This window comes from Carcharhinus amblyrhynchos, chromosome 1 (genome assembly GCF_965287045.1).
Source record: "Carcharhinus amblyrhynchos chromosome 1, sCarAmb.v2.hapA, whole genome shotgun sequence".
Lineage (NCBI taxonomy): Eukaryota > Metazoa > Chordata > Chondrichthyes > Carcharhiniformes > Carcharhinidae > Carcharhinus > Carcharhinus amblyrhynchos.
The window spans coordinates 162287302-162301018 of record NC_137324.1 but is presented as its reverse complement, the minus strand read 5'-3'; the positions used below and the strand labels follow the sequence as shown (position 1 = coordinate 162301018).

At 42.7% G+C, this 13717-nt stretch overlaps 1 non-coding gene across 1 annotated transcript; it reads right to left on the bottom strand.

The window, feature by feature from the left end:
• Positions 1-12581: 12581 nt before the first annotated feature.
• Positions 12582-12654, bottom strand: trnav-uac (transfer RNA valine (anticodon UAC)). Its single transcript has one exon. It is a non-coding gene; the product is annotated as a tRNA-Val (tRNA).
• Positions 12655-13717: the final 1063 nt, after the last annotated feature.

The following is a 13717-nucleotide window of genomic DNA, read 5'->3' as shown; positions in this document are numbered from 1 at the left end:
ATTAGAATGTGGAATTGTCTGCCAAAAAACATTGTTGAAGCAGGGGTTGATGAATTCTTCTTAAAAGGGAGTAAGATGGTGCTTGGAAAAAAAAGACTACTAAGATGTATGGAAGTGGGCAGAAGAATGGAATTACAGTCCATAGTTCACCCATGCATCTGATGGGCCGAATGTCCTCTTTCTGCTTCGTAACAAGTATTAATTTATGGATAGACATGAAAAGACAATGCCCCAATTGTCTTTGTCACTGACCAAAGGCGGAATTTGCCTGCCTCACTTGCCCAAGACGGAAAATCCCATCTGAGGTCAACCCATCCATGCCTCCTCTCCCTTCCCCTCCCATTATGATTCCCCCGGTGGTTGGGATTGGAAAATTTGTTCCCAAGTCTCCAAATCACTCCACTGACTGCAATCCCCAAGGGTTTTAAGTTCTGCAATGATACCATGTCATCCCCGTAATCAACACATGCTCTCTGTCCTCATCTGAAGTTCTTGAGTGGGAGTTACATAAGAACATAAGAAATAGGAGCAGGAGTAGGCCATCTAGCCCTTCGAGCCTGCCCCGCCATTCAATAAGATCATGGCTGATCTGTCGTGGCTCAGTTCCACATTCCCGCCCTCTCCCCACAATCCTTAATCCCCTCGCTTATCAAAAACCCATCAACCCGCGTCTTAAAAATATTTAGCGAGGCAGCCTCCACCACTTCAGCGCACAGAGAATTCCAGAGATTCACCACCCTTTGAGTGAAGAAGTTCCTCCTCAACTCCATTCTAAACCACCCCCCCTTTATCTTGAGGCTGTGCCCTCTAGTCCTACTGTCCTTTCTGAGCGGGAAGAGTCTCTCCACCTCTATCCTATCCATCCCATTCATCATCTTATATGTCTCAATGAGATCTCCCCTCATTCTTCTAAACTCTAACGAATACAAGCCTAGTTTATTCAGCCTCTCCTCATAGCTCAACCCCCTCAACTCCGTTGAGTTGGTGAGTTAATCTTAATGTTCAGAGTTAATATGAATACGTGGAGTAAATTCTCTGAACCCAGTTTTTTATCTGGAAAGAGGAAGCTGATATTAGTAAAAGCAACAATGAAACTGTCAGATTGTCACAAAAACTCAATAGTTCTTTCCTCCAGAGCAGGAAGCATTCATTTTTTACCCTGCCTCGATATGTGATTCCAGTCTCACATCAATGCAGTTGATTCTTAACTATCTTCTGAAGTGGCTTAACAAATTGAAGAAAATCCATCACCACCTTCTCAAAGCAACTGGAGATTTTTATTTATTTGTTTGTTTGTTTGTTTATTTATTAGTGTCACAAGTAGGCTTACATTAACACAGCACTGAAGTTACTGTGAAAATCCTCTAGTAACCACACTCTGGCACCTGTTCGGGTACACTGAGGGAAAATTTAGTATGGCCAATGCACCTAAGCAGCACATTTTTCAGGCTATGGGAGAAAAACGGAGCACCCAGAGAAAACCCACACAGACATGGGGAGAAAGTGCAGACTCCAAACAGATAGTGACCCAAGCTGGGAATTGAACCTGGGTCCCTGGCATTGTGGAGCAGCAGTGCTAACCACTGTGCCACCGTGCCACCCCACATTTCTGTCTGTAACCTCATCAGGGAGAAGATAAGGGCCATCACAGTGTTATAATGGGCAAGGATCAGCAGAAGTGCTAACCCCCACCGCCCCCCCCAACAAACCTCAGATGTTAAAGCTGCTCCCCTCATTAGACTCCTTCCAATGCAAAGAGATCTGCAGTTGGATATTGGATTCACCCCACACATCCCATCACTACCCAGTATCAGGAATCCAGCCTATTTGTTCAGGCACCAACCCCTCCCAACTTCTCCCACTTAACTGGAAGGCAATTGAAATTCCTACATTTAGTATTTTGCAGGCAATGCTATGATATTCTATGCAAGTCCATTGCTCTGTTAATGTGCCTGTTAATGAGGCTGACTTCCTGTGACTTCCGTCAACGAGAATTCAAATACTACACCCTACAGGAATCATGGACAGAACAATTCCATTCTCCAACAATGCAATCTTTTCCTCATAATATATCACACCCATGTAACTGTAGGTTGAGGTGGTAATATTTGTTAGTTCAGTTTAAGAAATTAATTAGACTGAAATTCCTACATTTAGTATTCTAGCACCAGGCAATGTCATGATGTTCTATGCAAGATCGTTGCCCTCTTTTTATGCAAGTCCAGTGCCAGTTCAAAGTTAAAGTTCATTTATTAGTCACAAGTAGACTTACATATACACTGCAATGAAGTTACTGTGAAAATCTCCCATTCACCACACTCCGATACCTGTTCAGGTACACTGAGGGAGAATTTTAGCATGGCCAATTCAATTGATCTGCACATCTTTGGATTGTGGGAGGAAACTGGAGCACCTGGAGGAAACCCACACAGACACAGGGAGAATAAGCAAACTCCACACAGACAGTGATCCAAGCCGGGAATTGAACCACTGTCCCTGGCCCTGTGAGGCAGCAGTGCTAACCACCGTGCCACCATTCCATCCCATGTTTCTGTTCTGTAACCTGGAAAGAGGTTTTGACCATGCTGCTTATTGTAGAAGCCCTTCAACTAACATGCAGTAAACCAATGAAAGACTACGCACATCAAATATGCCAGGAATCTCATCACTCCCAGAGAGATGTAAACACATCACGTGTAAACATGTACACATGTAAAAACACAACAAAAGTGTCATGCCAATTCCTTTTTAGAGTCAATTCAGGAAACTTTAGTCAAGAGCTAAAACCTGCCCACGACTATTCCTGCAAACCACATTTTCATGTGCTACAATTCAAAAAAAGTTTTAAAAAGCTGCATTGCAACATCTCATTTTAAAAATGTATTTATGACACCCAGAGGTTAGGTGGATTGGCCATGCTAAATTGTTCCTTAATGTCCCAAGATGTGTAAGTTAGGGGGAATTAGTGGAGTAAATATGTGGGGTCATGAGGGTGGGGCCTGGGTAAGATGCTCTTTCAGAGGGTTAGTGCAGACCCGATGGGCTGAATGTCCTCCGTCTACACTGTGAGGATTCTATGACATCTTTAGGAACCTTGAAATGCACAAACATACCTGTCCCCAGTGCAAGAATATAAAACTTTTTTTGGATGAGGTCAAGAGGACAAGAAGTCCATTAATTTGTTTTAAAATCATAATGTTGGAAACTCATAAAAAAGTGAAAGATTAAAGAGAACTGAAGGTTTGGTGGTGACCTTTCATCAGAAACTATTTTAAGATTTAGCTTCAAGAGGGTTGACTCAAGCCTAGCCCTCCTGAAGATATATAAAAATAGCAACAGTCAAGCAATTGTGGGTTGTGGTGGAAAATTGCACTATCAATTGGTTTTGTAAAACACTTTAGTTTACAAATTAGCATGTATTAAATTCCCACTAAAAGCTGCTGAAACGTCCCTCCCAGGGAAACAAATCTTGTGTTTCAACCCTCAACAACTTGCATTTATATCTCACCTTTAACACAGCAAAGTGTCCCAAGGTACTTCACTGGAAAAATTATCAGGCAAAATTTAACTCAGAGCCATACAAAGAGATACTGAAAGAGTATCCTCTTCAGTAAATCCATTCCTGCTGCAACTATAATACTTCAGGTTCACCTAAGCTACAATACAAAGTGACAGAATTTCCAGTATATATGCAGTTTAAGTTAATGACAAGCTCACGCATCCATTGCACTTCTCGTGCAACTCCTTGTCGACATCTGTCATAATAATGTGTACATTCATAGATTCTTCTTTTGAATTGTCAGCTTTTTTTCTGGGGTTTTAGTCAGCTTTTGTTAGCTCTCTGGATTGGCACCATGGAGGATTTTATGCTAAACATACTGAGAGCCTTTTTTTTTCTGTTTCAGTAATGGTTTCCCTAGCGTGGAACTGTGGAACCGAGTGCACCGCCTTAAAAAAAAATTCTGTTTTGTTTGCTTTACTGCAATGCTGTTTCTGCTCTCTTGGGAGACGTTGAGATTCGGGATAATCTCAGGTACGTCTCAAATGAAACTATTCGTGGCTGCATTTCTCAAAGTCGTGGTCCGCTTCAAGGTTGTTGCTGCTGCGTAGAATTCAAGACATATTACCAAGTAAAGGAAGAAAAAGCTTTTACAAAGTCTCAAAGGCATCCAGGTTAATGAGTAAGTATCACATCAGGATGTCCTTTCATTGTAAAATTCAGTTAACCTTATGGCTGTTGAAGACTGGAATAAAGTTTTTTTTAAGTCCATTTTAAAACACATTTCTCTAAAGCTGAATCAATCTACTTTTTTTGAATAGCAATAAATAGTCTGATGGAATAACAATGATTCACCATCCAATGCCCTGCCCAATTTTTGCACTAGATAGTCACTCATGAATTTTGACATCTGTTGCTGAGGTTCAAAAATTTACTGAAAATTGAAAAGGTGTAGAACTCCAGCTGAATTTCCCTGTATTGAGTTCAGAAAGAGATGATGAATAGACTTGCATTAATGTTGTCCCAGTCATGGCTTTGGTGCATCCCAAAATCATTTCACTGTGAAATAACTGCTTATAAGGTGTCATCACTGTTGTCTTGGAGAAAGTGTGGCACTCAATTTGCACGCAGCAACCTCCCTACAAGTATGAATGAGATAAATGACAAGATGTCTGTTTTGGTAATTTTCTTTTGAGGGATAAATACTGGCCAGGAGAAAATCTCCACTCGTTCTTCAAAATAATGCAATGGGATCTTTTATGTCTGCTTGTGAGGATAGAGATAACCTCAGTTTAATATCTCACTCAAAAGATCTGGCAGTGCAGCATTCCTTCAACACTGCATTGATGTGTAGGATTGGAGATGTTGGAGCTGACTGTGGTTCTCTGCCTATGACAGCCATTGAGATTTTAAACTGATAACTCTGTAGTTTTATGACATATGTCAGGTGTCAGTATTTCTCAAGAAACATTGGTCCTTTATAAAATGTGACTGATGGTTGTCAATATTAACCAACCACACTGTGTAAAACTGCAGGTTGTTGGAGCAATCAATTAGATGTTACTTATGTTCCCTGTAAGTCCTACGTGAATTGTTTTCACATGTTAGAAGGTTGTTACATGCAATAGGTATGTTTGTTTCCAAAGATGAGTGTGCGATAAGTAACTTTTTATATATCTTTAGGAGGACTAAGCTTGAGTCAACCCTTTTAAAGCTAAATCTTAAAATAGTTTCTGATGAATGGTCACTACCAAACCTTCAATTCTCTTTAATCTTTCACTTTTTTATGAGTTTCCAACATTATGATTTTAAAACAAATTAATGGACTTCTTGACCTCATCCAAAAAAGGTTTATAAAGCCTCTTAACTTTGTTAAAGCAACATTCTGTGGCATATTTGGTGTTGCATTTTGTAAAAGTTTAATCTTTCCATATCTGGTTGAGGTAAGGAAGACATTCTTGTTCGGAATGCATTCTCTGAACATTCCTGGGTTTGAATATCAATGTTAACTGCAGGTAGGAACAGACAGAATTGGGAATGGAGTTCCATGGCACTGGCTGATGTGCAGTTCCTTGGCTCTATCCTGCCTCTGGCCATTTCCCCTGTACGTGGAGATGCCGGCATTGGACTGGGGTAGGCACAGTAAGAATTCTCACAACACCAGGTTAAAGTCCAACAGGTTTATTTGGCAGCACAAGCTTTCAGAGTCTCAGGCTCCTTCTTCAGGTGAGTGAAGAGTTGTGTTCACAAACAGGGCATATACAGACACAATCTCAATTTACAAGGTAATGGTTGGAATGCGAGTCTTCACAGGTAATCCAGTCATAAAGGGAGACCATGCAGATGCTACGACAATGGATGAATGAACACCACTCGACAATCACCAGGCCAGAGTGTTCCGTTCTAGTTGGGTCTCCAGCAGTCACGGGCATTCAGCCTCTGATCTTTGGGAAGTGATCTCCAAGGCAGCTTCACGCCGCACGACAACGCAGAATTGCTGAGCAGAAACTGATAGCCAAGTTCCACATGCATGAGGACGGCCTCAACTGGGATCTTGCGTTCGCGTCACACTATCTGTGACCCCCCCACGACTTGCCTGGGCTTGCAAAATCTCACTAACTGTCCTGGCTGGAGACAATACACATCTCTTTAACCTGGTCTTGGCCCCCTCTCCACTCACATTGTCTGTACCTTTAAGACTTACCTGTAAAGACTTGCATTCCAACCATTATCTTGTAAATTGAGTTTGTCAGTTGTGAACACAACTCCTCACTCAACTGAAGAAGGAATGTGACATTCCAAAAGCTTGTGCTGCCAAATAAACCTATTGGACTTTAACCTGGTATGTGAGACTTCTTACTGCATTTTCCCAGTGACAGGAGAGGCAGTAAGCCATGTGTCCGTCAATGGCCAATCAAGGCCAAGCATTGGAGGTCAATTGGGATTCTTCATTGGGCCTCCACATGCCTGCAGGCAGCGATGCCACAGTACAACTGCCTGGAGGTGACCTCTGCACAGCAGATTGTTGGACCTGTGCTTCAGACAAGCCTAGAGACACCCCTGCACCTCCTCCCCCATCTTCACCCCACTTCCGCTCACCCCTTGTAGGTTCTGTCTGAGTTCAGCAGCCACCATTGGCTGTTTTATAAAGTTAGAAAAGGGACAAGAAAGAGCAAGTGAGACAGAAGATTGGTCATGATCATAATGAATGTCAGAGCTGGTTCTTATTGCCCTTATGTCAGCATGTTCTTGTGTGCTGAGTTGTTGTGTATATGTTGGCTGGCTCCTTTCCCTACATTACAACAGCGACCACTCACTAAAAATTACTTCATTCTAAACTACTTTGGGACACCTTGAGGTTCTGAAAGGTGCTATATCAATGCAAGCTCTTTCCCTTCATGATACGGTGGACACCAGAGCTATTGAAAGTGTTGTGGTTTCTTGACGCTTTACGTACGTGACCTGAATGATAGATTCATTGTATGACAGAGACGGAGAAAGAAAATTTAAAAAGCAGGGCAAAAGAGTGACTATACTTCAAATGTGCTTAATTGCCTGTAAAGAGTGTAGGGGAGTTATGATGCGGGAAAAGTGCAGCATGAGTGCAGGACTTTATTTTCTAAGAGAAACAAAGAGTGGAGTTAAATAGAAATTAAAGAAAAGTGGAAGAGGAAAGTTTCTTTCTGAAAAAGTGACATAGTCAGTTGATGCAGACTTGCGAGTAATAATGTTCATGCTTTCAATTTCAATCTTTGCAATTTCCCAGTCGCCGTCAAACTGAAAGCTGTCAGTGTTTGAAGCGGAATGCTCTCCACATTGACAATTTCGTGCTAACCGTGGCATTTTTCTAACACTGAACTGCAACTCCAGAATGAAAGAACCTGTTTAATGGCCCTGAAATTGCACTACTTAAAATAGTGAGTGAATGCATAACGCATTTGTCTAAAATGCTTCCTTGCTCTCTTTTAAACAAGGATTAAGCCCTTGAAATTAGCTTAATTCTAACCCTAAAACACTACTTGAACTGGCCAACACCCACTGTGTAATTGCCAGCAAGGGGAATTTTGAAGGAGCCTTAACAATTTGGGTTGAACCTTCCGGTAGTCACTAATGGATTGCCGCTCTGCTGCTGTTTTCCTGCAAGCAACATAGAAAATAAGAGCAGGGGTAGACCATTCAGCCCTTTGAATGTGCTCTGCCATTCATTATGATCAACAGTCAGGCTGCAATGCATGCTCAGCAACTTCATGGTGAACAAACTGGGACTAAAATGCACAATGCATGCTCTGGTAATTTGGTCGTACATGTTGTCATCAGGGTGCTACAGAGGCATAGTGGTTAGCACTGCCGCCTCACAGTGCCAGGGACCCAGGTTTGATTTTGGCTTCGGGCAACTGTCTGTGTCGAGTTTATATGTTCTCCTTGTGACTGTGTGGGTTTCATCCGGATGCTCTGGTTTCCTCCCGCAGTCCGAAGATGTGCAGGTTTGGTGATTGGCCACGCTAAATTGTCTGTCAGTATTTCAGGATGTGTAGGTTTTGGGGATTGGCTGGGTGAGAGAATAAGGCCTGGGTGGGATGCTCTGTTAGAGACTTGGTGCAGACTCAATGGGCGAAATGGGTAAGCCACGGTAAAATGCATCGGGTTACGCCGATAGGGCAGAGGTGAAGGCTTGGGTGGGATGCTCTTTCATAGAGTCGGTGCAGGCTTGATGAGCTGAATGACTTCCTTCTGCACTGAAGGGGTTCTATGGTATAACTGTAAGAGGGGTGTGATTTGCATATTTAAACAGTCTCCTGTTCAATTTGGAAAGAAATGTTGGGGACTGGCCTAAAATTGAACTAGGCAGGATCAAGGAGCCTGCATACTGCACTAAGCTCCAGACTTTCCTCAATCAGTTACCCATTTTACTGGTGGACATTGTACAGCCAAGAGTTGACAATACTCCACTCCCTGACTTTTATCTAATACCTGTAGAGGTTGTTCTACTCTTGCTCGCTATTGTGGTGGACTTCTTCCAACTAACCACTGGAAACCCAGGAACAGGTTATAATAATTTATTCATGATTCAAACATAGAGGGAACCACCCCAGAGAAACCTCTAGAGGTTCACCCTCCGATAAAGGTTCATGGCTTTATTATAGTACTTATAGGCTCAGTATCCTAATTCAGTTTTCAGTTTGAATAGGGATACAGATTGTGGTGCAGTTACTTAATACACAGAACATTGTTTAAAATTCTGACCTTGCCTATGTAGATTTATAATTAAAGCTTCATCCAAATGCTTGCTTGTAATCTTGCTAGAAAATGGTCTGTTCTAAAAATAAATAACCTCGCTGACAAGATCTGCTGATGTCAGGACCTTGAGCTCCTAGTGTGTGATTTTACTCTAATGCAGGGATGTTAGATCTCTCCCGTTTTTACTAAATTGATTAAATCACTCTTACGCCCACCCAATGTAAAATGGGCATGTTCGTAGTTCTACTCTGATTCCCTGTTAATGTTCAGGCCAGATTCTGTCATTTGGAATCTTGAGCTACTGGTCAGAGAAGGTAGAAAAGACATCTGCCTAAGTTCAATGAAATCCTTTATATTTGCTGCTCAGGATCAGATGACCTGGGTAGGGATGTGCCTTTTAAACTGGGTGAAGACAGCGGGGAGACAACCTGTAATATTAAAGAACTATTTGATGGGAATATTTTTCATTTCCCTATCAGACCAGGAGAGGTTCAAGTGCTGCTCCTGGAGGGACCATGAGGGGGAACATTAAGGGACTCTTGTTCTGGCCTGCCGACCCTCACCTTTACCCCTTACGAGATGCAAAATCCCTTCCAAGACTTATTCTCTTCCACACAAGCTTCCCTCGGATATCAGTTGGTCAACTGCCTGAACTTTCCACATGATTCCTCTCTTTCTTATGTGTATGTCACCCCTTGATCAGGTCATTTGCAGACATGGGGTTGGTTTTCCAATGGTACCCCTGGATTGCCTCTCTGCTGACAGACCCTTCCAATCTTGAATGCTCTCAACATCAAGAAGACCAAAGTTCACCTGTATGGACTCTGATGCTCCCTGGCTATTGATTTGCATTTAAATGGAATTGTATACTTGGTATACTATTCAACTTTGAACTTGTATTCAAACACCATAGCATCCATATTTACAGGGAAATAGGGAGGGAGACTATAAGATCGTAAGATGTAGGAGCAGAATTAGATATAAATTTTAGTGTTTATTTATTAGTGTCATAAGTTGGCTTACATTAACACTACAATGAAGTTACTGTGAAAATCTCCTAGTCTCCACACTCCAGCGCCTGTTCGGGTACACCGAAGGAGATATTAGCATGGCTGATTCACCTAACGAGCACGTCTTTCGGATAGTGGGAGCAAACCGGAGTACCCAAAGGAAACCCACGCTGACATGGGGAGAACGTGCAGACTCTTCTCAGACAGTGACCCAAGCTGGGAATTGAATCTGGCTCCCTGGCGCTGTGGGGCAGCAGTGCTAACCATTGCGCCACCATGCCACCCCATGCCAAATTAGGTTATTCGGCCCATCAAGTCTACTCTGCCTTTCAATCATGGCGGATATGATTCACATCCCCATTCTCCTGCCGTCTCCCTGTAATCCTTGATCCCCTTATTGATCAAGAATCTATCTATCTCGATTTTAAAGACAATCGATATCCTGGGAAGGTGGACAGCTGTCAGCATCTGAGAAAGCTTCAAATCTTGGAGTTGAGCCACTGCCACTTTAAATGATAGAAGATCATTGTAACTTTTGATCTAATTTTCCTACCTGTCATCTAGACTGATTGAGAGACTAATCACTGCTAGACAGGCAAATCTGCCACACAAGGCTGCATTTAGGAAACTGCCCGGCTGGGGGGAGAGATCGCCTGGAAATGCCTTAGGTTGTCAGCTTGGATCTTGTTTGTCTCTCTCGTGTGGGGACCATGAATTGGATTCGATTGGATTTTGAATTTGGTTTTTGGAGCAAGTAAGGAATGGATTTGGGTTTGCCTGATCCACTCTGAGAACTGGTTTGTAACTTTAAGGAAGGAGTTAAAAACAGGGGTCTACAGACTGTGGGGAAGGAGTCAGTCATGACAGGTTAACTTGAAGGGTCGGATGGAAACATTCCTGCTCCTTTTGGTCCATAACCTGTGCTGAGGAAACACTTTCCCACTGGACTTGATGCTTCTCGCCTCCCTTTAGCTGTCGGGTTTTTTGAGAGCTGGATAACGAAGACTGCAGCCAATAAGTCCAATAGACTGCTGAAGTCTAAGGCACGCAGCTTCACTAACATATTATAATTACTGACCCACCTTTTGTTGTGGTATACTGATAAAACTCCTGGAGTTTATTTGTTGTATAAGACACAAGGCGTCAGTCATTCATAAAGAATTGGGTACTTTGTGGGCCCATTTATTAAGACGAGTCACATGAGAAAAGTCTTTAATTGTTGCATAGCTTGGAGACATGAAGAACCATGTGTGCGCTGCTCAAAGCCAAATTAAAATGAAAACTGGACCATATGAGACAGTTTGTTTCCAGTGAAAACATGGTGCTATTCCTTAAAGGCATATTAAAATACCACTTGTGCATGGATTATTGGCCTGAACTCTGCTCTCCCCCAGTTTAACCATAAGTTCACAGCATGTTGGAGTTGGATGTTAGCTTGCTACACTTTAAATCTCTCGGTTTCTGCCCCAGGTGGCACGGTGGTGCAGTGGTTAGCACTGCTGCCTCACTATGCCAGGGACCCGGGTCCAATTCTCAGCTTGGGTCACTGTTGGTGCAGAATTTGCACATTCTTCCCACGCTTGTGTGGGGTTCCTCTGGGTTCTCCAGTTTCCTCCCACAGTCCAAAGATGTGCTGGTTAGGTGCATTGGCTATGCTAAATTTTCCTTCAGTGTACCCAAACAGGCACCAGGGTGTGGTGACTAGGGGATTTTCACAGTAACTTAGTTGTGATTGTTAATGTAAACCTACCTGTAACACCAATAAATAAATAAACTTTAAAATAATGTTAAAACAATCCCCCCCATTCATATCAGGTGTATAGCAATGACTATTTACTTTTCCAAAATATTGTTGCTCCAAATGGAACAAAACTCTGCCTATCCCAGTCCTGGACCAAACTCATTCATCATTACTGACCCATAGAGGATCATCGCTTTCCAATACATTAAATTTAAAGATGCTGGGTGGAATTTTCTGGCCATTCACACTGGTGGGATTTTCTGGTCCCGCTGCAGGGAACGAATATTTGGCTGAGCACCAAATCCCCCGTCCTTGCTTGCAGCAGTAGTGCGGCATGAATGGCCGGTAAGGTCACGCCCCTTTATCTTTAAATGCCACCATGGCTTCAGCACAGCCTACCTCCAAAATAAACTACAATTTTATCCGACCCCAACACCACATAGAATACTGTTGGTAATGGTGGGACTGGAATATTCCGCTGGCAGCCAATGGGAGGGAGGGGGACATCTTCCACTGCTGGAAAACATGCTCGCAGCTGGAAAATCTCACCCATTTTCCATGCACTTTGCTGTGAACTGCTACAGAACATTCACTACACAATGGGTGCGATGTTAATAGTTCTTTTGCTCTATTGGCACCTTTATTCTTGATGCTGCATTGAAATGCGTGGCCCAAGTTGGTTCATATTCCCCCAAAGTATTCTTTACTAAATATGCAGGAATGTATTTAAATTCTGCTGGTGTTGAAATCAGCTGTATATGCTTTACATAGAATTCCTAATGCAGAAGGAGGCCATTCAGCCTATCAAGTCAACACTGATAATAATCCCACCCAGGCCTGATTCCCGCAACCCCGTGTACTTACTTTTCTAATCCCCCAGATACTAAAGAATAATTTAGCATGGCCAATCCAACTAACCCCCATATCTTTGGATTGTGGGAGGAAATTGGAGCACCTGGAGAAAACCCAAGCATAAACAGGGAGAATGTGCAAACTCCACACAGACAGTGACCCTAGCGGGGAATCAAACCTGCGTCCCTGGTGCTGTGAGGCAGCAGTGCTAACCACTGTGCCACCATGTAGTCCCAAACAATGTCACTGCCTGGTTTTGAACCAGGGACCTTTTGCATGTAAAGCAAATATGATAGCCACTACGCTACAGTGACATGGTACAGAGAGAGAAGGAGAGTGTCAAAGATCATGGCCTTAGCAGCAGGTAAACATTATAGAGTCATACAATCCTACAGTGCAGAAGGAGACCATTCAGCCCATCATGCCTACACCAACAACAATCCCACCCTATCCTCATATATCTACCGTACTAATCCCTCTGATTCTAAGGGACAATTTAGCATGGCCAATCCACCTAACTCACACATCTTTGGACTGTGGGAGGAAACCAGAGCACCTGGAGGAAACCCACACAGACATGGGGAGCATGTGCAAACTCCACACAAACGGTCCCCTGAGGCCGGAATTGAACCCAGGACCCTGGTGCTGCGAGGGCAGCAATGCTAACCACTGTGCCCCCCCATATTCCATATATTTATTACATATATTTAGATGCATTCCTCAAGTCATTTTTGTTAGATTTAAATCAGATTTGGTGTTCCTTTGTTTTCCAGTGATAGTTTTGTGGACGTTCCCCTCCCTGACTGTCGGGGAAGAATACATTGGCATGTTTAAAGTCCAGTATTTCTAACTCACTAAAATGAATAGAAAATTTTTCAAAGCAAATGCAATTCCACAATGAAAAAAAAAGGAGATACAGGCAAATAATGACATTGTAAAAAGAAAGCAACAAGAGAGATCCAGTAGAAGGTGAGGAGAAATCTTTGGCCTGATCAAGAACAGGCTGTGTCCTGGAGTGAATCGCAGAACATAGCAGAAGTTGCTTAAAAGATAAATTCAATTTTCAGCTGCTTTAGAGACAGACTGGCCCTGATGAAGACATGGTAGAATTACAAAGTTGGAACAAGGAACAATTTATCTCTCACGCCAAGATTTCTTTGGCTATATTATCTCTGAACCTCAATATCATAGCAGCGTAGAAACATAGAAAATAGGGCCAGGAGGAGGTCATTTGACCCTTCGAGCCTGCTCCACCATTCATCACGATGATGGCTGATTGTCCAACTCAATAGCCTAATCCTGCTTTTTCCCCATAACTTTCAATCCAATTCACCCCAATGCTATAATTCAATGTTTTGGCATCAACTACTCCCTGTG